General features: G+C 39.4%; 1 protein-coding gene across 6 annotated transcripts in view; it reads right to left on the bottom strand.

The window, feature by feature from the left end:
* Nucleotides 1-23,191, bottom strand: part of dpf3.L (D4, zinc and double PHD fingers, family 3 L homeolog) — a 148,672-nt gene that overhangs the window by 78,167 nt on the left and 47,314 nt on the right. The gene's annotated exons all lie outside the window — the stretch shown is intronic.

Genomic DNA, 23,191 nt, shown 5'->3' with positions numbered 1-23,191 from the left:
ACAAAGTATCTTGAAGCTTCTTTCTTGGATCAGGGTAGGACCATGCCTCCTGCCTGCTCTGACCCCACAGTGTCACCCATTATGGCTCTGCTACTCACACCTCATTTGCTGAACTGGCTGAAAATGCATCTTCTGCTCATTCTAAATTGCAGGAGATATGGAGGCTGGTGCAAGACAGTAATCCCAGAATTCATCACTTCAACATGGAACGAGGCGAGTAATATATTGAAGCCTAATTGCCAGCCTAATGAAGGTTAGACTAATTGTCTCTGTGAGTCAGAGGCAGACCATCATGAGTGTGAGAATTTAGTTTTCGAAGCTCAAATACTGTTTATGTATCTTTTACATAAACTGAAGCATATGTCCAAAAGGCGTTGTTTCCCTTTAAATGTGATTAAACCTTTTTTTTTTCGGCTATTTGCCCCACTGTCCTCTACCCACCACATACCTTCCCCCACATGCCAACACCTAATTGTTTGTCGTATACGGTACAGCTCCTGAATTGAGCAATGCCCAGTAGTGGTGGCACATATATCTTTTTTATAGTAATAATATCTGAATATGCACCAAAAGAGGGCATTGTGATGCTTTAGACACATTATATAGAGATTTCAGAATTGGCAAGGAAGTCTGTTTCCGTTTTCATGCAGGTTGCTGGTTCAGTTTAGGTGAGCCCTGTTTAAAGCAGATCTGTAAAAGGGGAATGCCTGCTTTGTGTGCCTAACAATGCTTGGAAGAGTCAGTCAGTGACTATATTAAAGCAGGACAAATGGCCAGTATAGAAAGAGTTAACAAGACAATAATGGCGAGTCACCCAGTGAGTGATCAAGAATATAGAACACCTTTAGATTCTGGCTGTCATGGATTCCGAGGGTTCTCACTGCAGGCTTTATTGAAAAGATAATTTGGCTCATAAATTTCCCCCATCGCTTCCTCCGACTGCAAATGATCCGCAGAAAGACCCTGCTGTCCAAGAGATAATTGCGTCCTCTGTGAGATTCCAGGCACCCGGCAGAGCAGGGATAAAAGAAATCCAAACAGGTTTTGGGGGGGAAAAAAACGAAGGCACATGAGAGATCCACAGATATTAAAAGTAGAGTATCAAGAAGATGCTAAATCTGTGATCTCCATCCATAGGGAAATGGTGCCGCCTGCTAGTCTTCCTGGGAAGAATTTAGCAGAAGTAAATTCATTTTTATATCACATTTCTATAACATTTGGGGCAGGCTATGCAATGCAGGGCTCCCATATTGATAGAGGAATCAGTCAGAGTGGGGCCCCACTACCCTTCTCAAGCTTAGGGTCTAGGTCAGATTCCCTTAAGGATATCTCTGCCCTACACAGAATAATGGCAAAGAGACTAGCAGTAGCTGCTTACCACCAACACCAGATAGAAAATTACTCATGCTACTCACAGAGGTGAAATCTCTATATATAATTTAGTGCTGAGTCTCTTCCCCATCACACCTCTCTCGCTGTCTCCATAGGGAGCACATTTCCTTTTTCTACTGATGTATTATCTCATCAGAAAGAGAATCAATCATATTTTCCAGCTTAGTTCAGCTTGTGCACCACCTGTTCATACCGCAGGTGAAATCTCAACAAGGTGTTGCAAATGTTCAGAGGCCGTATTCATTATCCTAGTTAAGTACTTAACAAGTTAAGAGGCTCAGTTACAAATGTCACTGTGCTGCCTCATCAAAAAATGCTTTACATATAACGTAAATGGAACAATAAAAAAAGAAACCACTAAATTCAAGCTAAAAGCAAAAATATATTTAAAAAAGCAAGACCAAACCTATTCACAAATCAGAAACCATTGCAGTATTTATAAATGGAAAGCCATGGAAGTGACCTTGACATTGTAAGTAATCTGCTTGTGCGTTGGAAGTAGTCTTTATCAACATCTATTCAGGGCATCTATTGATAAGGTCATAGCAGGTGCTCAGGCCAAGACGCTCGGGCATCTAGAGGAAAATTCACTTTGTTTGTATGACAGCAACCATGAATATAAAGGTGCATCGATGATCTTAATCCATTGGCACAGCACCAAGGAACACATTTTTAGTGGTAAATGCACAGACTAATATGGTCAATAATCAATTTCATTTAGATTTATTATTTTATGAATTTATGAGGAGATACATTTAAAAAATATATTTTTATCATTTTTATTGGTAAATTGTCTAATATGTGTGTTTTTCTGGCATTGATGTGGGTGTGAATTGTGTGTTGTGCATGGTTTCAATGGTCCACTCACTGGAAACGGATTGGTGTGCAGAAATCAGCGGCATATGTATGTGAAGCACCCAAATGGAACCCTGAAAGTAACACCTTTCCAAGGTCAGGGCCCCTTCTGCACCTTGTACTTTTCATCTAATTCAGCAAACCAAATGAAAATGGCAATTTGTGAATGGTGGCTTCCCAATATACAAGCACAAGACTACTGGGAAGCTACAGAGAATACATATAATTGTCTAATCTTGATTCATCTTAACTAAATTGGATGCTCCCCAAATGATCCCTCCCAAGATGCTGGGAGCCTGGAGCAAATATTTACCACTTGATCTAGGCATGCTCCTATATTCCCACTTAGTTGACTTCCTGGCTGACAACCTTGATTTCCCTAGAGCAATTACGCCTACTTCCTGCCTTTTGGATGCTAGAATACCCATAACTCATGCGAAGCTGAGATTTCATGCCAAAAAACTGTAGCAATGCACTAGATGAGCACAATCCTTCCTACCACTAGAGCCTGGCTTCAGACTGAGATCAAGAAAATACATGAGATGAGAGGTTCAACTACTAAATTTGACAACGTTTGGGGTGAAATCTAATTCCAGAGTCAAACCAACCACAAGATACTTGACCTATCCCCCCCCCCCACTTCTGGAGACCACTAGCGCTTATGACACCCAAAACGACTGCATTACCACTTGCTGGAGACATGTACAAGTTCTGCATTCTACTGATGTGACCTTTTTCTTGCTTCCTGAATGTACTACTCTGGAGTCATTGTCAGCTTGCTATGTTTAATACTGTTATTGTTTCTGTTATGCTGTGAAAACAACAAAAATTATTAACAGCAGCCTGGATAAGGGGAAATAGCCTAGGGGAAGAAGTTGTGAATAATACCCTTCAGTTGGGGCAAAGAACAGTCATATGGAATGTAAAGGAATGATCCAAGACTCAGGAATGATGCAAGAACAGCTGGGCTGATATGACCAGCACTGGAGGCTTTGGTAACACCCAAGCCATTGACAGCTCAGCAGTTGGGTTGCCACCTTTTTCGGAAAAAAATACATATTTATAATTTTTCCCTGTTAATAACATTGAGATCAATCATCAATTTTACCAGCCAGGCCAGCAAAATACCGGCCAACCCTACTCAGCAGGAATATGCTCAGATGGAAGACAGGCGTACTGCAAAAAGACATCTCTACGGAGCATAAGGAGGAGGTGTTTAGACAGACAAAGTAAGTCAATCACATCTGACTTCAAGAAAGTAATTGTGTAAATAAGAAAGGGAAGCCGCCAAATGGAGGGTGACCCTCCCCAAAAGGCAGGCGTGCGACTATGTATGCAAGATTAAAGGCCCAGTATGACAAAGTTAATATTTCAACATATGCAGAAGGTACTTCTAGTAACACTAAAGGCCATCAAAAGATGATCTAGAAGATAAGGATGGTCCTCCCTGGTCCCCATCACTTCAGGAACCCAATACAAACAGTATTGTTTCTAACTTCTGTGCAAAAAGGCAACAGAAAAAGCTATAAGTAGGTATAGGAATGTATAGAAGGGTGGGGTTAAATGCATAAAGGATGGGATCTATAAAGTTCTCTTGCACTTGATTCCCATGAATATTTATAATTTTAGTGAATGCCGTGCCAGTACAGTAGGTATAAGCAGCCACAGAGCAGCTGGATTCTGACAAGCAGAGGCAAGGGAACAAACAATCTATTTAATATGAAGAATAATTAGAACGTTTGACCCTTCCTAGATTTCAGTCTTTGCAGACTTTAATCTTAAGCTTTTTTTGTTTGCCTTGTGAATATCCCTCACCAATGACAAGTACCCAAACTTACAATGTGTTGGCTGTGAATTGAAGGTCTGGAGTAAATGTTCTTATAGGAAAATGAAAAGGACATAAGCTGATATGTGCCTCTTTAGTCTGCAAGACATTTGGAGCCTGAGGTATGTAAACATGGCATTCTAGAAGCGAGAGATGGCAGGGAGGGACACAGCTTAGTGCAACAACACAGGATTAACACTCAACTGTGAATCAGCAGAAAAGAAAAGAAATTTGCTCGGAGTGAAAACCAACTGTCAGATTACAGCACAGTATGTACTCACATGATATTCGTGCAAGTGTTTATTGGACGGCTTGATTTGGAAACAGTATCAACAATTAGTGTAGGTATAAGACACTGCCACACAGTCACACTTTTACAGCCTCAATATATAGAATATATCCAGCCTGAAATATGCATAAATTCTTAATTGAATTTTTATTGCCCCGGTGTCCCCTAGAATACTACATAATGTTTTGTATGAGATAATAATGTGAACATAAGCCAGCTAATCGGCACCAGGCATGTCAAACAAGAGGCTTTTATTTAAAACACTGCCAATTAACTTTCACAGGTCAAATTAAATGAAAATATTATATACTGTAGATATATATTTCATACATGTATGGCACTATACCTGATTAGCTCTTGCTCTAAAGTGACCAGATGTTATTAGAGTAGAAGCTGAATAAGAAGTCTAATGAATATCGGGGAAAAAAGATTTGCATTGGTGATAGCGCTTAGTGCAGCCAAGACAATGTCTAGCAATTTAGAATTAGAAAAATATAGTCCCCTAATTTCTGCTTCAGAAACTGTCCATATCCAACATTTAGAATGATTTTGAAGATGCAATGCATGTTGGGCATGCTTATAATGCCAGTGTGTGTATACCTGAAGGCCTGGACACACAGTATAGTTATTGTGCAGGAACAGAATGTCTGTCTCATTTATCCTGAATGGAGTCTGCCGAGGCCTTCTACACCAGATGGACTTTTAATTCAATGTTCCTGTCTGCATAGCCATTTGTAAATAACAGCCAGACGATAGAACATCCTGAATGAGATAAAGAAGGGAGAGAAGCAAGGTAGGCAAGCTATAAAGTGAAACTATACAAGTTTCTTGCTCACTGGTGACAGTTTAGAGGGGGATATCTGCCAGAAAGTTATTAAAGCTCAGCCAATCCTGCACAGATAGGTGCAACGTTTCAGGATTTAATGAAAACAAGGAAGGCAACAACGCAAATACTTGTGTCCCAACCATTTCCAAAAAAAAAAAACGTGTTACCCAAACCATTTTCTAAACCAGTTTCTGCCCCGTGAAACACATGATTTTTGTTTATAGGAGCTGCTCTTCAATGTGGTTTAATCACCTTTACAAATAAGAGGATTATGGGAAAATGCTGACTGTAAACAAGAGATACAGTCACTTTCTTGGCCTCTCAACCTTTCCTCGTGTCCCTGTGTATTGGGAATGCTCTGCAAATGACTGCTTATACAGAGACATCTAGCGAGTGGCCAGGGAGCATCATTAGAGGAGGCTCAGGGGAAACCCGTATCCAGGGATGTTGTCAAGGTATGCCAATTATGTCCTTTTCCTCAGCCACACTTGCAGAATACAAATTGTAAAGCTGACATGAATGTCTGGCCTGGTCTCTGCAGAGGCATCCCTCAAACCTGCCCACCTAAAACAAACATTCTATTGTCTTGCATTTCTCCGGGTAATTATGGCTTTTCCTCTCGGCAGTTCATGGAGAACATTTATTTGAAATGAATATGATTTCCTTGTGTTCTGGTAAAGCTGGTAATTATTCTCTATCCAAGGTGGATATTTATTATCACCCTCAACCTCTCCCTTTTGTGACTGAGCGCCAGTTTTATAGGTGAAGGTTGAAACATCCTCAGCTGCAGTCTGTATGTGTGTATGGGGGGGCTGCTAACTTACTCAATTTAGTTCCTTCTCTTCCACCTAAGCTAAACATGCAGCTTAAGCAAATATGTACGAAATGTGCCTTCAATATGTCTGGAAATTCCTTATGCTTTAGGGGTCAGTATCAGTTACACTGGCAGCAATTTAATTATCATTCATTTTATTTATCTCCACAGGGTTTGCAGAGTCAGGGCGGGAGGAGAGGCATCAGTTTATCATTGTATTATCTGTGCTGTACATGGAAATTCCACATTGGTACATCGCATTCGACTTTAACTTTACCTCTCTTTCTTTTCAATCAAATAAACATCACTCCCTGGACTTTTCCACATATAGGAGATTATGAACACCACAACCAAATGATACACCTTTAGTTTAGTTCTTGCCTGTTACGAGTGAGGGCAGATTCCTCGGTATACTCAGTGTTAGATCCCTTCAATTATCACTTTTACAGTCAAGACTGGGTAAGAACAGAAGGTATGAAGCCAAATAAAAAAATAGATTTGCCTAACCTGCAGCCTCCTCTGCCTTAAAATTAGCCGTTTAGCCAACGAGAAAACTCCCAGTTGGCTCAAACCATAGTGGACCCTCCAGGGCAAGTTATGTGTGGCAGTCAGTGGGGGTTGACAGTTTTGGGGCAGGAGAGTGAGGGTGGCTGGTGAGGGGTGGTGAGAACTTGTGAAGGAGGGAGATGGGGTGGAACTCAGGGTTCAGGGATTCCAGGGTTTGATCCCTGCTAATAAATGGGAGTAAATCATTATTGTCCCAATTTAGATTTTAAGCTATAATCAACATACACTGATAAATGCAATTATCCAAAAACCTATATTTTTTGCCAATTCTAGATGTTTTGCCTATTTTCTGTAATGATACAATACCTAGAAACTGATTTTAAATAAGCTATCATAAACTAATGCTGGCAAAAACAAATGTAAACAGTAGCCTTGTGGCACAGTGCTCCACATTACAGAAACCCCCCTTAACCAGAAGGCCAGTAGATCCAATACCTGTAGTGTTATATACAAATAAAGATCATCAGAATCACCACAACTACAAAGCACAGAGAACCACCAGGTACAAAGTACTGGCTTTATTTTTAGCCAATCTCTACTATCTCTATATAATATCCACTACTAACTGTGCAGCACGAGCGGCACCATTTTCTGCACCTTGGATGAACATTTTGGGGGCTGCAGCTGCCACTCCTCATAAATTCTTCCCATGTGTTCTCAAATTTGCAGTCTGACTGAAAGACTGATACTGGTCATCCTTGGTATATTATTTGATCTCACATACTGACCTGCTTTAGGTATTACTGCCCATGGAGAGGGAGAGAGGAATGAGCCATAAATGTATCCGGTTCAGCCTGCTGTAAAGCACATAAAGCTAGAAATCATTTTGAGAAAAACAGGTCATGGAACTCTGAGGTGACATCCAGGGCCGATCTGGTCATGAGGCAAGGTGAGAATTTTGCCTCAGGCGTCACGGAGCGGCCAGTTCCGTTTTTTAAAAAGGAAATTCGGCTCTTCTAGTGCAGCAAGCGCAATAGCACTCGCTGCACTAGCGAATGCGGCCCCTCCTCGACCCGCTCCAACGATACAAGTTAGAAGTGCAGAGCGGGAGGAGGGAGGCAGCAGCAGCCCCTGAAACAGCCTGGTGACTTCTACTATATTTTAAAACAGGGGGTACATTATTTATAAAAAAATACACACCCTACAGCGAGTCATGTGACAGAAATGACATCACTGAGCATCGATTATAACTGATGACATCATTAAAGGGATACTTTCATGGGAATCAGTTAATAGTGCTACTCCAGCAGAATTGTGCACTGAAATCCAATTCTCAAAAACAGATTTTTTTATATTCAGTTTTGAAATCTGACATGGGGCTAGACATATTGTCAATTTCCCAGCTGCCCCAAGTCATGTCATGTGACTCTGATAAAACTTCAATCACTCTTTACTGCTGTACTGCAAGTTAGAGTGATAACTCCCTTTTTCCCCCCAGCAGCCAAACAAAAGAACAATGGGAAGGTAACCAGATAGCAGCTCCCTAACACAAGATAACAGCTGCCTGGTAGATCTAAGAACAACACTCAATAGTAAAAACCCATGTCCCACTGAGACACATTCAGTTACATTGAGAAGGAAAAACAGTAGCCTGCCAGAAAGCATTTCTTTCCTAAAGTGCAGGCACAAGTCACATGACAATATAAAATATAAATATAATGACAATATAAAATATAGAAATAAAAATAAATCAGTTTGCTCTTTTGAGAAATGGATTTCAGTGCAGAAGTCTGCTGGAGTAGCACCATTAACTGATGTGTTTTGAAAAAAACATATTTTCTGATGACATGATCCCTTTAAGCACCTTTAATATAATAGCATAAATTCATGGCTCTTGTGTATTATTGTAATTAGAAAGCTTTTCAGTGGCCATATAAAGGCATAAAGATTATGGCCAGTTAATAGACATTCAAGGCAATATCTAAATAGTATATTTCCCATGTACAGTAGGAGATTTACCACTAAAGTATGTTTTTTGCATCTCAGATTCATTCTACAGAGCAGTTTTTTATAGTCAATAAAATGGTTTCGACTGCCAACGTTGTGTCCCTTATGTGGCTTAACTAGAGTTCTAAAAGTAACGGTTGAAACATTCTCCATTTGCAGTATGTATGGTGACTGCTACTTAATGTTTTACATTGACCAAACTATCCGTTGTAAGTGTGTCTGTCTTACGGTGCAGGGAGACTTTGTTAAAGCACAAGAAGTATAAACAGGCGTCCAAACTAATCAGACGTACATCTGAAGCTTCGTACAGTATTATTAGTATGTGTATGGTGGCCCACCAAACCCAACCAATATCCATGTACTATAGATATCAGTCAGTTTGGGAAACAGGCAGTTTTTACAATTTCTTCTGCTGATGCAATGTGTCGAGCAGTTCATGGTGCAGCAGCAGATGAGGATGTAAAGTGAAGCTGTAGCTTGCCTACTCTCTGGGGCAAATTCACTAAGGCGCGAAGCGCCGAACGCTAATTCACTAGCGTTTGGCATTTTCGCTACTGCGCAAATTCACTAACGAACGCTGGCGTAGTTTCGCTAGTGTTACTTCGCAACCTTACGCCAGGCGAATTTTCGCTAGCGACGAAACTACGCAAATTCACTAACTTGCGCAGTGTACTGAACACTACCTTTTACGCTAGACTTCCTTCGCCACCTCAGACCTGGCGAAGCGCAATAGAGTAGATAGGGATTGTTTAAAAAAAAGTCAATTTTTTTTCTAAGTCCCAAAAAACGCTGGCGTGTTTTCTACATGATGGCTGATAGGCTGAAAAAGATTGAAAATTTTTTGGGGCTCCCCTTCCTCCCCCCTACATTTCCTGACTCATGGGAACTTACCTAGACAGTGGGCACATGTGTAGGGCAAAATAAAATTTTTATTTGCTGATTTGAAGGTTTTCTAGGCATTTGTAGTGCAGATACGTGTTCCTCCATTGAAATTTGAATTTCGCGCCGTATGCAAATTAGCCTTCGCTAGCGTAACTTCGCTTTATATAGTGAATCAACGCTAGCGCAACTTCGCAACCTTACGCTACCCCTGTGCGCAACTTCGGATTTTAGTGAATTTGCGGAGCCCTGGCGAAACTACGCCTGGCAAAGTGCGGCGAAGTGCGGCGAAGTTGCGCCTGGTGCAACTTCGCATCTTAGTGAATTTGCCCCTCTGTCTTTATGACATGGGCGGAAAGCATACATGGCTCCTATGGATGGACGCCTTATCTTTCATTGGAAACTGGTCATATTGAAAAAGCTTGGAAGCCTTCAGGATTCCTGGTTTGATATTTTGAAAAATCAGCTTTATCATCCTTTACATACTACAAGAGTCTGAGTTATTATTGCTCAGTTTAATACAAGGGAGAAACGAAGGCCACTGGTAGGAAACTAAAGTGCTAAGACATTGAAAGTCCTATAATTTATCATTTATTTTTTGAACTTTGCAATAATTTAATGTTTACTTTGAATGATGCATATGATGTCGTTTGGATTTTTACTCTTGTTCTGTATTATTTCTGACTTGTTTATGAAATTAATAAACATGTTGAAAAAGAAAGAAAGTCTTATAAAGTGGTTGTTCACCTTCCAAACATTTTTTTTAATTCAGTTGTTCCCCGGAAATAAAGACTTTTTTCAATTACTTTCCTTTATTTATTTTTTACTGTTTTTCCAAAATCTACCGTAAGTTTAAAGTTGGATGTTCGGGTCTCTGGTGTTTCAGTCTGGCAGCTCAGTAATTCAGGTGCAGATTCTGAACTGTCACAATTGTGCAACATTTAGTTGATACATTTCTCAGCAGCATCTCTAGAGTATTAGTAACTATTGTATCAGTTCTAACAGCTGCCTGTAATGAAACCTAGAGATTCTGCTCAGCAGGGACAAAGATAAGAAATGTATGAATTTAAAAGTTTACAGGGTCGGCGACCCCCCTCCCAGAGCTGCTTTAGAAGGTGAAAAATTACACTTTACACTTCAATATTAGAAAAACGGTCACACATAAAAAATAGAAAGTAATTGGAAAAAGTCATTATTTCTGGTGATCTATCTGAAACCAACTAGTTATTTGAAGGCAAACAACCACTTAAATAAAGGCTTAGGGCAGCTGTATGTATCTGTATTGCACTGCAATTATAAGCCTTCCATTCATTGCCTTCTCTCTGCCCTGGCAAGGCATGATCTCCGGGCCTTGATTGTAAAAATAACAATAAAGTCCTAAGAAATATTCTGCCACTTAGGACTGTAAGCGTGAACAGCAAAGAGTTTAATCACAGACACACTTGTAAAATGGAAGTGAAGCACTTGCTAGTGTTGTACAGATGTTGCACATTCCCGCATCTCCCTGCCAAGACTTCTTGCTCCAATAAGGAACAGCACATAGAAACCTGTTTATATGGAGCCATGTGTTGTCAAAACAAACCCCAGTGGCACAGCGCATTGGAATGGCATCCATGTATGTCTGTTGCCTAATAAGTTAGCAGCCGTGCCACTTAATCCTGACGCTAATGTGTGAAATATTTCCAAAATACTCCCCATTACGTCGCTTTCTGATAGCTGCTCATCTGCTTAATATAGCCCTATAAACCATATAGAAAAAAAGAGCAACGGCAGCTTGTTACATTTATTTCTGCTTAATGGTGTATCCGCTTAATTTACTATATAGAGGGGGATAAAAATATATTTTACTAGGAAGAAGCAGCTGTGACATTTTAAAAGAAATCAAATATTTTGGTGGTGAGTAACAGGAGAATTAGGTAAGACTATCACTAACAAGCTGCTACCCAAGCAACACGCTCACCAGTAATGCCTTCAATTTTTCTGTCCCTGGATAAGACACAGTGGCCTAAAATGACATTGAATAGTGCCACTAGCATAGAATAAAACAGACCACTGGCCCGTCTAACCTATTGACTGGTATACCTAGATCTGTATCAGACCCTAGACCAAGAAAAATACCTCTACCTTCTGGGTTGGGTAATACAATTATTTATTGCCTTCCACACAAGAAATGCATAGGTATCTATAGTACCTTAAAGGACAAGTAAACCTTAAAAATAATTATGGCTAAAAGTGCAATATTTTATATACTTAACTTATTGCACCAGCCTAAAGTTTCAGCTTGTCAATAGAAGCAATGATCCAGGACTTCAAACTTGTCGCAGGGGGTCACCATCTTGGAAAGTGTCTGCGACACTCACATGCTCAGTGGGCTCTGAGCAGCTGTTGAGGAGCTAAACTTAGGGGTCATCACAAATTATCCAGCAGAAAATAAGTTTTTTATGTAATATAAGCTGATGCTACAGGGCTGATTATTAAATTTTGATGCTAATTGCACTGGTTTCTGTGCTGTCATGTAGTAATTATCTGTATTAATTACTAATCAGCCTTATACTGTGACATTTATATTCTATGTGTACTGTATATTGTGAGTGGGTCCCTAAGCTCAGTAAGTGACAGCAGCAGCACAGAGCATGTGCAGTGAATCAGCAGAAAAGAAGATGGGGAGCTACTGGGGCATCTTTGGAGACACAGATCTTTACTGCTAAAGGGCTGTGGTTGCCTTGGGCTGGTACAGAAGCACAAAACATTTCTACCTACTTCTTTAGTTAGGCTTTAGTTCTCTATCCGCCAGCTTTTACTTTTATGCCATACATTCCACTGCAAGAATCACATAAGGGGTTAATCGTGTACCAAGTCTAGTAACCCATGACAACCAATCAAGTAGCAGAACCTACTGGCCACCTGCGTGAAGTCCTTTACAGAGTTGCTCTGCATTGCAGCTTCCCTACAAACTGGAATATCATGAATGCAAACCTACACACTGCTATAGAGTAATGCTTTCACATTCGTCTCAAATATTAGTGGAAGAATCCAACTAACATATTACCAGATTGATTCAAAAAGGTTTACAAGTAAAAAATGGCTTGGCAGAAGAGTACAGAGAAGCAGTTAGAAGAAAGGAAATCTCTTTGCTGTATCAGTGTGTTTGTGCAGATTTGTTAATGATGTGGTCTGAAATCAACATTTCCTGGCTGGGATGTTTGCATGGTGAAGGTAAAGGTGTGAAAAATATATGAAGTTTGAGTCCTTTGAGGTATGTTAGTAACTTTTGGTCATGATATGGGCTCCACCATTTGATACATTAAAATTATCCTTCCTTGAAAGATTACACAAAGCTTGTTGTTTCTTTACCATTAAACAAAATGTCCTGATACTCATAAAATATAAAATACAAGAATTTTTATTCAATCAGTATCATAATAAGAATACTAGGGATGCACCGAATCAACTATTTTGGATTCGGCCGAACCCCCGAATCCTTTGCGAGAGATTAGGCCGAATACCGAACCAAACCTGTAATTTGCATATACAAATTAGGGGTGGGAAGGGGAAAACATTTTTTACTTCCTGGTTTTGTGACAAAAAGTCACGCAATTTCCCTCCCAACCCTAATTTGCATATGCATATGCAAATTTAGATTCGGTTCGGCTGGGCAGAAGGATTTGGCCGAATCCCAAACCGAATCCTGGATTCGGTGCATCCCTAAAGAATACATACATACTTACGTATACCTATGATTACGTACCGGAGGGTACGAAATGCGTAAGGTTGATCATACGGGGTCAGTATGTATTTTTATTATGATACTGATTGAATAAAAATTCCTGTATTTTATATTTTATGAGTATCGGGACATTTTGTTTAATGGTGATTTAATAGTGCCTTGAGAACTGGGGCAAGTCCCTGACACTCAGCTGCCTTATTTTTGGACTGGCAATATAGACCCCCCCCCCCCACATGTGCCTCAATTTAACTTCCTATTGTTACTTTGTCATTTATTTGGGAAAACAATGTGCCGCTCCTGGACCTTTGTAGAACAATGGAGACTAAACTGGCTTTTGCAATTACTTACTCCAACCAGATATTCTGCGGCTGCTCATTTACCCATAATTTTTTTAAATGTGAACTGAATAAGTGCAGGGAAGGCAAATCTGAACCTAAAATGAACCTCTAATGAACTATTACATCGTTACAGATAATGAAGATGCCAGATGGTTTCCTATCTCGGCCTCAAAGTTAAAACCTACAAAATTGTATGTGATAGTTCCTTTTTAAAGGGGTGGTTCACCTTTATATTAACTTTTAGTATGTGTAGAATGGCCAATAATAAACAACTTTTTAATTGGTCTACGTATTTTCTTCTTTTTTTTTAGTTTATCTAGTTTTTGAAGTATGAATCAACTGGTAGTTAGGCAGGTTAAAAAAAAGTAAAAAGGTTGAACTTGATGGACATGTGTCTTTTTTCAATCTAACTTACTTTGTAATTATTTGCCTTCTTCTTCTGATTTTCAAAATCACTGACCCAGTCTAAAAATGCTCTATAAGGCTACACATTTAGGGGCCCATTTACTTAGCTCGAGTGAAGGAATAGAGGAAAAAAACTTTGAATTTCGAATGGTTTTTTTTGGCTACTTCGACCATCGAATGGGCTACTTCGACCTTCGAGTACAACTTTGAATCGAACGATTCAAACTAAAAATCGTTCGACTATTCGACCATTCTATAGTTGAAGTACTGTCTCTTTAAGAAAAAACTTCGACCCCCTAGTTCGCCACCTAAAACCTACCGAGGTCAATGTTAGCCTATGGGGAAGGTCCCCATAGTCTTCCTAAGCTTTATTTGGTCGGATTTAATCGTTCGATCGAACGAATAGCGCTAAATTCTTCGACTTCGATATTTGAAGTTGAAGGATTTAACTTCGACAGTCGAATATCGAGGGTTAATTAACCCTCGATATTCGACCCTAAGTAAATCTGCCCCTTATTGTTATTGCTACTTTTTACTACCCATCTTACTATTCAGGCCTCTCCTATTATTATTCCAGACATTTATTCAAATCAGTGCATGGTTGCTAGGGTAGTATGGACCCTAGAAACCAGAACACTGGAATTGCTTACCGGAGAGCTGCTGAATAAAAAGCTAAACTGAAAAAAAACTGAAATAAAAAAATGAAAACCAATTGCAAATTGTATTGTACTATCTCTCTCTACATCATACTAAAAGTTAATTTAAAGGTGAACAACCCCTTTAATCAAGCCCTTAAATATCCATATAAGAATTTGTTAGAGCTTTGATCAGATTTGTTCCCTGTTTTTATCTGCCTAATATAATATAATAAGTTCATCTGTGTTTGAGCCCAAACCGACACAAAAGCCAGGCGTACAGTGTGGTTACCCCAAAAGGAAGTGGCAAGATTGTCTCATTTTATTTGTCTGAAAAGAATAATCATGCTTTAAAGGTGAGAACAGTAAAATGTAGTGCAAAATATCAATTTACCGTTTTTTTTTACTAGAGACGTGATGCTTATAGCAGAGATGTAGAAATTGGAGTCCTGTTGCCTAAAACAGAGCTCTCTAAATACTCGTATACTGTATATGAACAGGAAAACAAGAAAATATATTGTCAACAAAGCAAAATAAAGTAAATTTCAATACAGGTATGGGACCCATTATCCAGAATGCTCGGGACCGGGGGTTATCTAACAACGGGTCTTTCCATAACTTTGATCTTAATACATTAAGTCTACTGAAAAATCATGTAAACATGACATAAACCCAATAGGCTGGTTTTGCTTCCAATAAGGATTAATTATATCTTAGTTGGGATCAATTACAAGGCACTGTTTTATTATTACACAGAAAAAGGAAATCATTTTTAAAATTTGGATTATTTGGATAAAATAGAGGCCTCTCTGTAATTCAGATCTTTCTGGATAATGGGTTCTGGAAAATTTAAGAAGTATAACAATAAAAAAGTAAAACCCTTTAAATCGCTTAAAGGGCAAGTCAACCCTAAAATAAAATGTTGCCTAATAAAAGAAACCAAAATTCTAAGCAACTTTCCAATATACATTTATCAAACATTTTCAGCGTTTAGTCATTTCTAAAACAATTGCTATTGAAAGCAGAAATTGCTTCATTGCTGGTTGTTACTTTGTAAACACTGTTGCAAAAGTCTTAGTTCTCCAGCAAAGACAGGTCTGTTAATCAGTTGCCTTATTTTATATTGTATCAATAATCTGAGCCATTGGGGCAGAGAATAGAAAAGAACAGACAAACACTGCTTTCAATAGCAATACATATATAAATAACTTAAAAAACCATAGAAAAATTGTAATAAAGTTTTATTGGAAAATTACTTAGAATGATGTTTGCTTTTTTTAGGCAATTTTTTATTTTGGGGTTGACAAGCGGTTTAAGGCTAGCACACATAGGTCTGCAACATACTGCTCTTAAGCTGGGAGCAATTCCGTGTCTTGGGTGGGTGGTCACACTTATAGCCTGCCATTATGTGAGGGACCTGCGTGACAGCAGTAGATTGATTAGACTGCTTAGTTATCCTTTTTGCACCAACTGAGGTGTTAAAACAATGTCGTGTGCTGCTCATTGGCCCTTATTATCCAGGACTGATCTACAAATGATTCAGGGTTTTTTTCTGCTGCCTTTTTGCCTCCCATTGTTAAGGTTCCTCTTAATGAGACACAGTTATTTATAACAGCTATAGCTTTTCATTCTTCTTATTAATTAATTTCAAATTGTGTCTTTAAAGGTTATAGTATATTGGTTATATTTGTACATGTGCCGAAGAAGTGCCATCAATTTTACATGTGTCAGATGAGCTTACAATATGCGAGCCATCAGTAAACACCCGTTATATCATGTCACCTCCATTGCCCCCGCCAACACCACAATATACTTTTACTCTGTACTTTACAATGTACTTGGCTTCAGCCACTGTACAGAATGCAATTGCCTTACCCTGACACTAAAGCAAAGGCTATCACCTACGATAAGGAGATCAGCTCTTACCTTGGAGACTACAGAAATCAACCCTACAGATATTTCTTCCCATCATTAGTTGCCCTATTAAAATTTAAACTGTACCCTGGACACATTCACTACTTCTTTTCCAGGTCCTTCACATATTCCCTGCATTTAATTGGTCGCACTACAATGCTGCTGTTTTGTAAACTTTGAAGAAAAAAAAAAACCCCGGCAGTGAAATTTTAAAGCAGACACAAGTATAATTTTGGGGCCATTTTACCTTAAAAAGAATCAGTGCTTTCCTTAGAAATATCCAATTTAACAACAAAACTCAAAAACATCAGTTATACAGATGTATAAAGTCAATGAATTAGTGTTGACTTGTACTATTGTGTGAATGAAACTGATAAATATACCCTGGCATTTTAAGTACCCAGAGGCGCAAACAGACTCCAACGAGCCCGATAAATAGTGATCGTCTATGGCATCTTACAGCAGCTGTTTTGGAATTTGCGAAAATCCACAGATTGTCAGTCAGGGCCTGTAAGTAGGAAACAACTACAAAGAAGCACCTTTAGCTTTGCGACTCTTCTCATAGCAAATTTGGTTCCCATGCTCGAGCCTGGAACGCACATGAAATTAGTACAGGTATGGGATCTGTTATTCAGAAAGCTCAGAATTACGGGATGGCTGTCTTGCATAGACTTCATTTTATCTACAATAAAATATTTAAAATGTCCTTTTTTTCTGTAATAATAAAACAGTAGCTTGTACTTGATCCAAAAAAAGATATAATTAATCCTTATTGGAAGCAAAACCAGCCTATTGGGTTTATTTAATGTTTAAATTATTTTCTAGTGGACTTTAAGGTATGGAGATCCAAATTACAGAAAGATCCGTTATCCTGAACATTCTGGATAACAGGTCCCATACCTGCACCTATAATTACAGCTGCATTTTTAAGCAGGGTCGGACAGGTGGGTGCAGGGCTCATCGGGGCTGCCGGCCCAGGGTTTGTGTTACAAAATTCCATAATAGCAGCATAGTAATAGTTTCGATTCTGAGTAAATAGCACATCAAGCTAGCAAACAGGCAGGCATGGAGTAGGCTTTGTTTCCCTCCATTCCCAAATTCCGGTGCTGCGGCATAAAATAGAAACAAGTTATGCCTTTCGCTGCCAAAGAGCCAACACAATGCTTACAAGCACCTTCCGCAGAGGTGTTAATATCCCTTATATAAATGTTTAGATTCATTTTGACACAAGCATGAAAACTTTAGCCACAGATCATTTTCTGTTTATCCCATCTCTGTCTCTTGTCAGCAAGTCCACTGAAAATATTCATGTAACATCTCAGCAGCTGGCAATAAAAGAAATGTTTCTGGATAAAGAATAGACCTAGGTGGCATTTTATGTTATATTTCTGTTATAAGCGCAGAAGACAAATGCTCCAGAGGAAACGCAGGAACCATTTCCAGGGTGTAAGATCTGACTATACAAACTGCAACGGCCCAGGTACTGTCTCCATACAGCAAGTCGTGATATAAAGATATACTGCACAGTCGTGGGACAGATTCTTTGAAAATGATGAGGACGTTAGATTAGCTACAATTTTACCTTGATAAATAAAAGCCTACGTTTTCCATAATAATTAATAAGTAAGACAATATCTGTATGGGAAAGGTTATAGTTTCCTTGTGAAAACAAAGCACCGCGAGTGCCATGCAGCAGAAGGAAGACACGGGGAATCAGTTCGGGGAGATTGTCGCTCCAAAGAAGAGGCAATTCGTTGGCTAAATCTCCCCGGATCTCACAGTGTGTCCTTACCCTTAAGTGATTGTTCATATTGAAGAGAACCCCCAAGTCAACCAGTGCAAATCTTTCTCTCATTTGTGTTGATTGCTCATCAGAATATATTTTGGGCATTATGGCACAGCATTTATGTCAACAGCAATGTGCTAACCAATAATGTCCTTTTGCTATATCATTTTATCCAATGAGGGTGCTAGGGTGTCAACTAGCTATCACTGGCCCAGCTAAAGTCATATAGCAACTATAATAAAACCTTCTGGTCTCCCTCAAACATTGAGGTTCCCAATCCCCACACTCTCCCTTTCATGACTTCCATATCCCTTACCACTATAATTAGGATTATGAGTTAGCCCACTTAAAATTCTGGTTAATAATCTAATCTTTGTCCCACTTGGTCTGAGAATCTGCATACAACAGTGAACCCTGCAGTTATGTTCATAACAAATATCCATAGAGACAGGCTAGAGTAGGCTTGCCACCTTTTCAGGAAAAAAATACCGGCCTTCCTATATATATGTATCTTTTTTCCCTATTAATAACATTGGGATCCTCTATCATTTTTACCGGCCAGACTGGTAAAATACCAGCCAGGTGGCAACCCTAGGCTAGAGGAAACTGGAGTTTGAAGAAATCTTAGAGGTTATGTTGCAAGAGGTAGCTGGCTACAATATGGTATTCTTGGACCTGAAATCTTTTATATCCTATAGGAAACAAGGAAAGCCATTCTAGCCATCCACAAGGAGGCTCTACTAATTTCCCTGCTATAGACAACAGTAACAAACAGGGATTACAGGGACTAAGATTACAGGTTGCTAAGAGTTTGAGCAAGTTATACTTTATACATTTTATATTACTCTATATATATTTTATATTTAATTTCCAGTATTGTGTGTGTGTGTGTATATATATATATATATATATATATATATATATATATATATATATATATATATATATATATATATATATATACACTCCTCTAGCCAGGTCCGGATTTCCTAAACAGTTGCCCCTAGGCCACACGGTCCTATCACCCGCCCACCTACCTTCACACACAAGCTGTGCATCCCCAGTGCTCCTTAGAATGCAGCTGAATGCCGCCTCTACAATGTTGCCGCCCTAGACCCGGCCTTTTGTGGCCTTTTAACAGATCCAGTCCTCCCTCTAGCAGTCCTGAAAAGTTGGCTGACCCTTCAACGTACACATTTGTTATCATTATAGTACAGATATGCCATCTATTATCTGAATCCCATAGTAGTCTATAGGCGTGGCTTATTTATTTGATAAATATACCCTCAATTATTGCTTCTTAGTCATTTAAAATAAGCTACATGAACATACACTTTATGTGCTTTTATAACTGAAATATGCCAGCAGAAAAGATCACCCTTTGAATAATGAAATCAGAATGTAAGCACTAGGTGGCAGATGATGATTGTATGATATTATTCCGTATGAATGCAGAAAGCACAACAGTGTTTATAATGGGAAGGCCCGGGAAGGAATACAATGGTTAGACAGCACAAAGATTGCAAATGTATCTCTATGTTCCTTTACTGATAACTCAGAATTACTAAATTAAAACCCATGCTTTTGAAGTGTGACCTTGCATACTTTTGCAGAATGTTTAAGGTGGAATTTCCAGCAATACAATACATAGTGGATTAGCTGATCAGTTAAGAGGCAGAAAGATGCCTTTAACTCAGTGTCTGTTACAGCAATCAATTATGGAAGAGGTACGATCAGTCTCAAGCATGCAGACATGCCTGAAATCTAACCTGTTGCCAGAAGACAATAAAAGGCTCGATATTGCGCCTATGCCTGGAAAGTTTCTGCTCACAGTAATTAAAGGGATAGTTCACCTTCACATTACATTGTTTTTAAAAAGTATGCCAAAACAATGATTTTTTGTATTTTTTTTTTTATTGTATTTGGTGTTCTTCTATCATTTACATTTTAAAAATAAGTTGACTTTATTAGCTCAGGGGGTAGCCTGCAGCACTGGGGTTAATTTCAGCCAGGTCATTATCTGCCAGGAGTTTGTATGTTCTCTCTGTGTCTGTGAGGACTTTCCTCCCACACCTCCAAAACATACAGTTAGGTTTACTGGCTCCTGAAAAAACTGACCATACTGTGTGTGAATATTAAGATATGGGCAGCGCCGGATTCGCTGGGCGGGCGCCCCTAGGCCGTGCGCTCCGCGCGGTCCTGGCGCCCGCCCGCACTACCACACGCTGGCGCAAAAGCACCAGTGTGCGAGCGCCAGAGCACTAGGGAGCACAGGCTCCCCACAGAGCGGCTGGGCGGCATGCCGCCCCCAAAAATGTGCCACCCTAGACCCAGGCCTATGTGGCCTCGCCACAAATCCGGGCCTGGATATGGGACTTAAGCTGGCCATAGACGCAAAGATCTGATCGTACGAATTGAGGATTCGTACGGTTTTCGGACCGTGTGTGGAGAGTCCCGACATTTTTCATCCTGCAGAGATCGGTCGTTTGGTCGATCGGACAGGTTAAAAGATTTCTGTCGGCTGACGATAATATCTCTGCATGTATTGCCGATCGTACGATTTTCAGTGGGAGACTATCACTAGCTTTTGTCTGACATAACTTCCGTACAATTGCTGTCAGGGGCAGAACATCGGCTGATCTGTTCTTTTGTACTTTATTTGATCTGAATGGTTAGTGGCAGGTCGGGAGATGGGGAAGTCTGATCATACGATGATTCCTCGCCCCGACATGAATTTTAAACCTCCTGGTCAACGTCTGGCTGATATTTGGTCAGGTATTGGCCAGGCAGGCCTGTCAGAGGGCCCCATACATGGGTAGATAAGCTGAGAAATCAGCAATGGAGCATGTGTTTGTAAGGATGTGAGTTGCAGGCAGGGTAGGTTGTAGGAGTAAGATAACAGACATGGTTGGTGAAGGGGGAGTTGGCTTGGTCATGGCAGGGGGGGGTACACTACCCTTCAGCAGCCTAGGGATGCATAATTCAAAATTTTGCACTGGTGCAGAATCCACGATTAAATAAAGATAGAATTTCTGGGGTGCCAGGTGTTTACCCATTCCATCAGTGAAGGAGTTCTGTATATGTCAACCATTCAGTATCAACCATTGCTACAGCTGCTCTTAAAATACAGTAAAATATAGAAAAGGCAAGTAAAGAATTATTACCACTGTACTATTTGAAAACAACATGCTTTGTGAAGGTCTACTAGTCTTTAAACGCATACAGTATGTTTACCATGTTCAGAGGCAAAACATGCTCTTGAGCAAAGAAATTATTATTTGCAAGTCAGAGTTGTGATCTGATTGGCTGATGGACAATGATGTCATACTATGAAGTTATTGTATAGGCTGATAACCTTGAAAACACCCATCTAAAACCAGACCCTCCATTTGGAGGGCAATGATGATTGCATATTATAAAAAAAAGTGCATGTCACTGCCTATGTGTGTTGCCAGTGGTTTGTGCACGTCTATACAGGAACATGTGACAAAACATTACACAGGAAACATTGGGGACACCAGACAAACTTTTGAGCATCTCATCATACATTTCATATTTATGGTAAAAAAATTGTTTTCTCCCTTACAGAACTATGCTCATGGCAATGCACTTGGACACCACAAATCCTCTGGCTCTTTCCACCGCCTTCAAGCAGCTTCTGTTTACTGGTACATGCAATCAGCAGATAATTAAGATAATGGCTGTTCTATTTTCTGCATGTAAAATTGTGGGCCAGAGAAGAGAAATACATCTCCAAAATATTTAATCAAAGATTTTCAGTAGATGCCTGACTCTCTAGCAATACCACATGATATACAATGACTTTTAGATAGGGTTTGCATGTGAAGGTCTTTTCTAATTTTTAGAACCTGTTCCTGAATAGTACTGTGCTGAAATTATGCCTCTACACAGGGGACAGATGCAATTTTAGAATAGAAGCTACTACTGAATGAAAAAAAAGATATGGGATCCATATCTGGAAACACATTATCCAGAAAGCTCAGAATTACGGGAAGGCCCCCGCCATATACTCCATTTTAATCAATTAATTCAATTTTTTTAAAAAAATGATTTCCTTTTTCTCTACAATAATAATAAAACAGTACCTTGTACTTGACCCAAACAAAGATATAATTAATCCTTACTGGAGGCAAAACAATCCTATTGGATTTATTTAATGTTTAAATTATTTTCAGTAGACTTAAGATACAGTAATGCAAATTACAGAAGGATTCCCCTTATCTAGAAATTCCTGGATACCAGGTCCCATACCTGTATTCTGACATAGACATAAGTCATATAAATTACTTTCCAAATGCTCATGACAACAGCTGGTTGGATCATTGTTAGTAACAACCATGTACAAGTTCCAACCAGTAATATACAAACTATGGCACAACTGTCCATCTAAAGGCCTTCAAACCACATGAAGCTTTCTAAGGGATTTTAGGACCATGCTGTCCAAGAGGGCCATAGATTTCCTTGTATAATATCACAGTTGTAATATAATCCAGGCTTCCAAAAATGTGACCATTCAGAAACAGGCAGACCAGACAGATTAAACAGATGTCGAGGAGGTGGCAATTTAATGGTGCACTCTACGCAACACAGGAAATGGCAAAAATGCAAAGTTATCTTTTTGTTTTTTTACTAAATTAAAAAATGACAGGCATAAAGATGCGACGAGTGAATTAATTATTCTAACTAGACTAGTGTAATAGAAATGATTTTGATTAGCTTCTATTAGTTCAGCTTGGCTACCCACTATCACTTTCAATCTGTACCCCAGTATTAGTGAAACTAGAACTACCTACTTGCCCTCACAGCCCCCTTTCTCTTAACCTTGAATCTCCAGATGCTGCTGTACAGACTTCAATATATAATTAAGGGTAAAAATTATGAGCCCAGCAAAATCTGGCGATCCATGGGTAAGTAACTGGGTGATTTAGACAAAACAAATAGGTGCTCTTTTGTTGACACTACTCTAAGCAT

The sequence above is a fragment of the Xenopus laevis genome, chromosome 8L, assembly GCF_017654675.1.
Source record: "Xenopus laevis strain J_2021 chromosome 8L, Xenopus_laevis_v10.1, whole genome shotgun sequence".
In the NCBI taxonomy this organism is placed as follows: domain Eukaryota; kingdom Metazoa; phylum Chordata; class Amphibia; order Anura; family Pipidae; genus Xenopus; species Xenopus laevis.
This window is presented reverse-complemented; position numbering and strand designations above follow the sequence as displayed.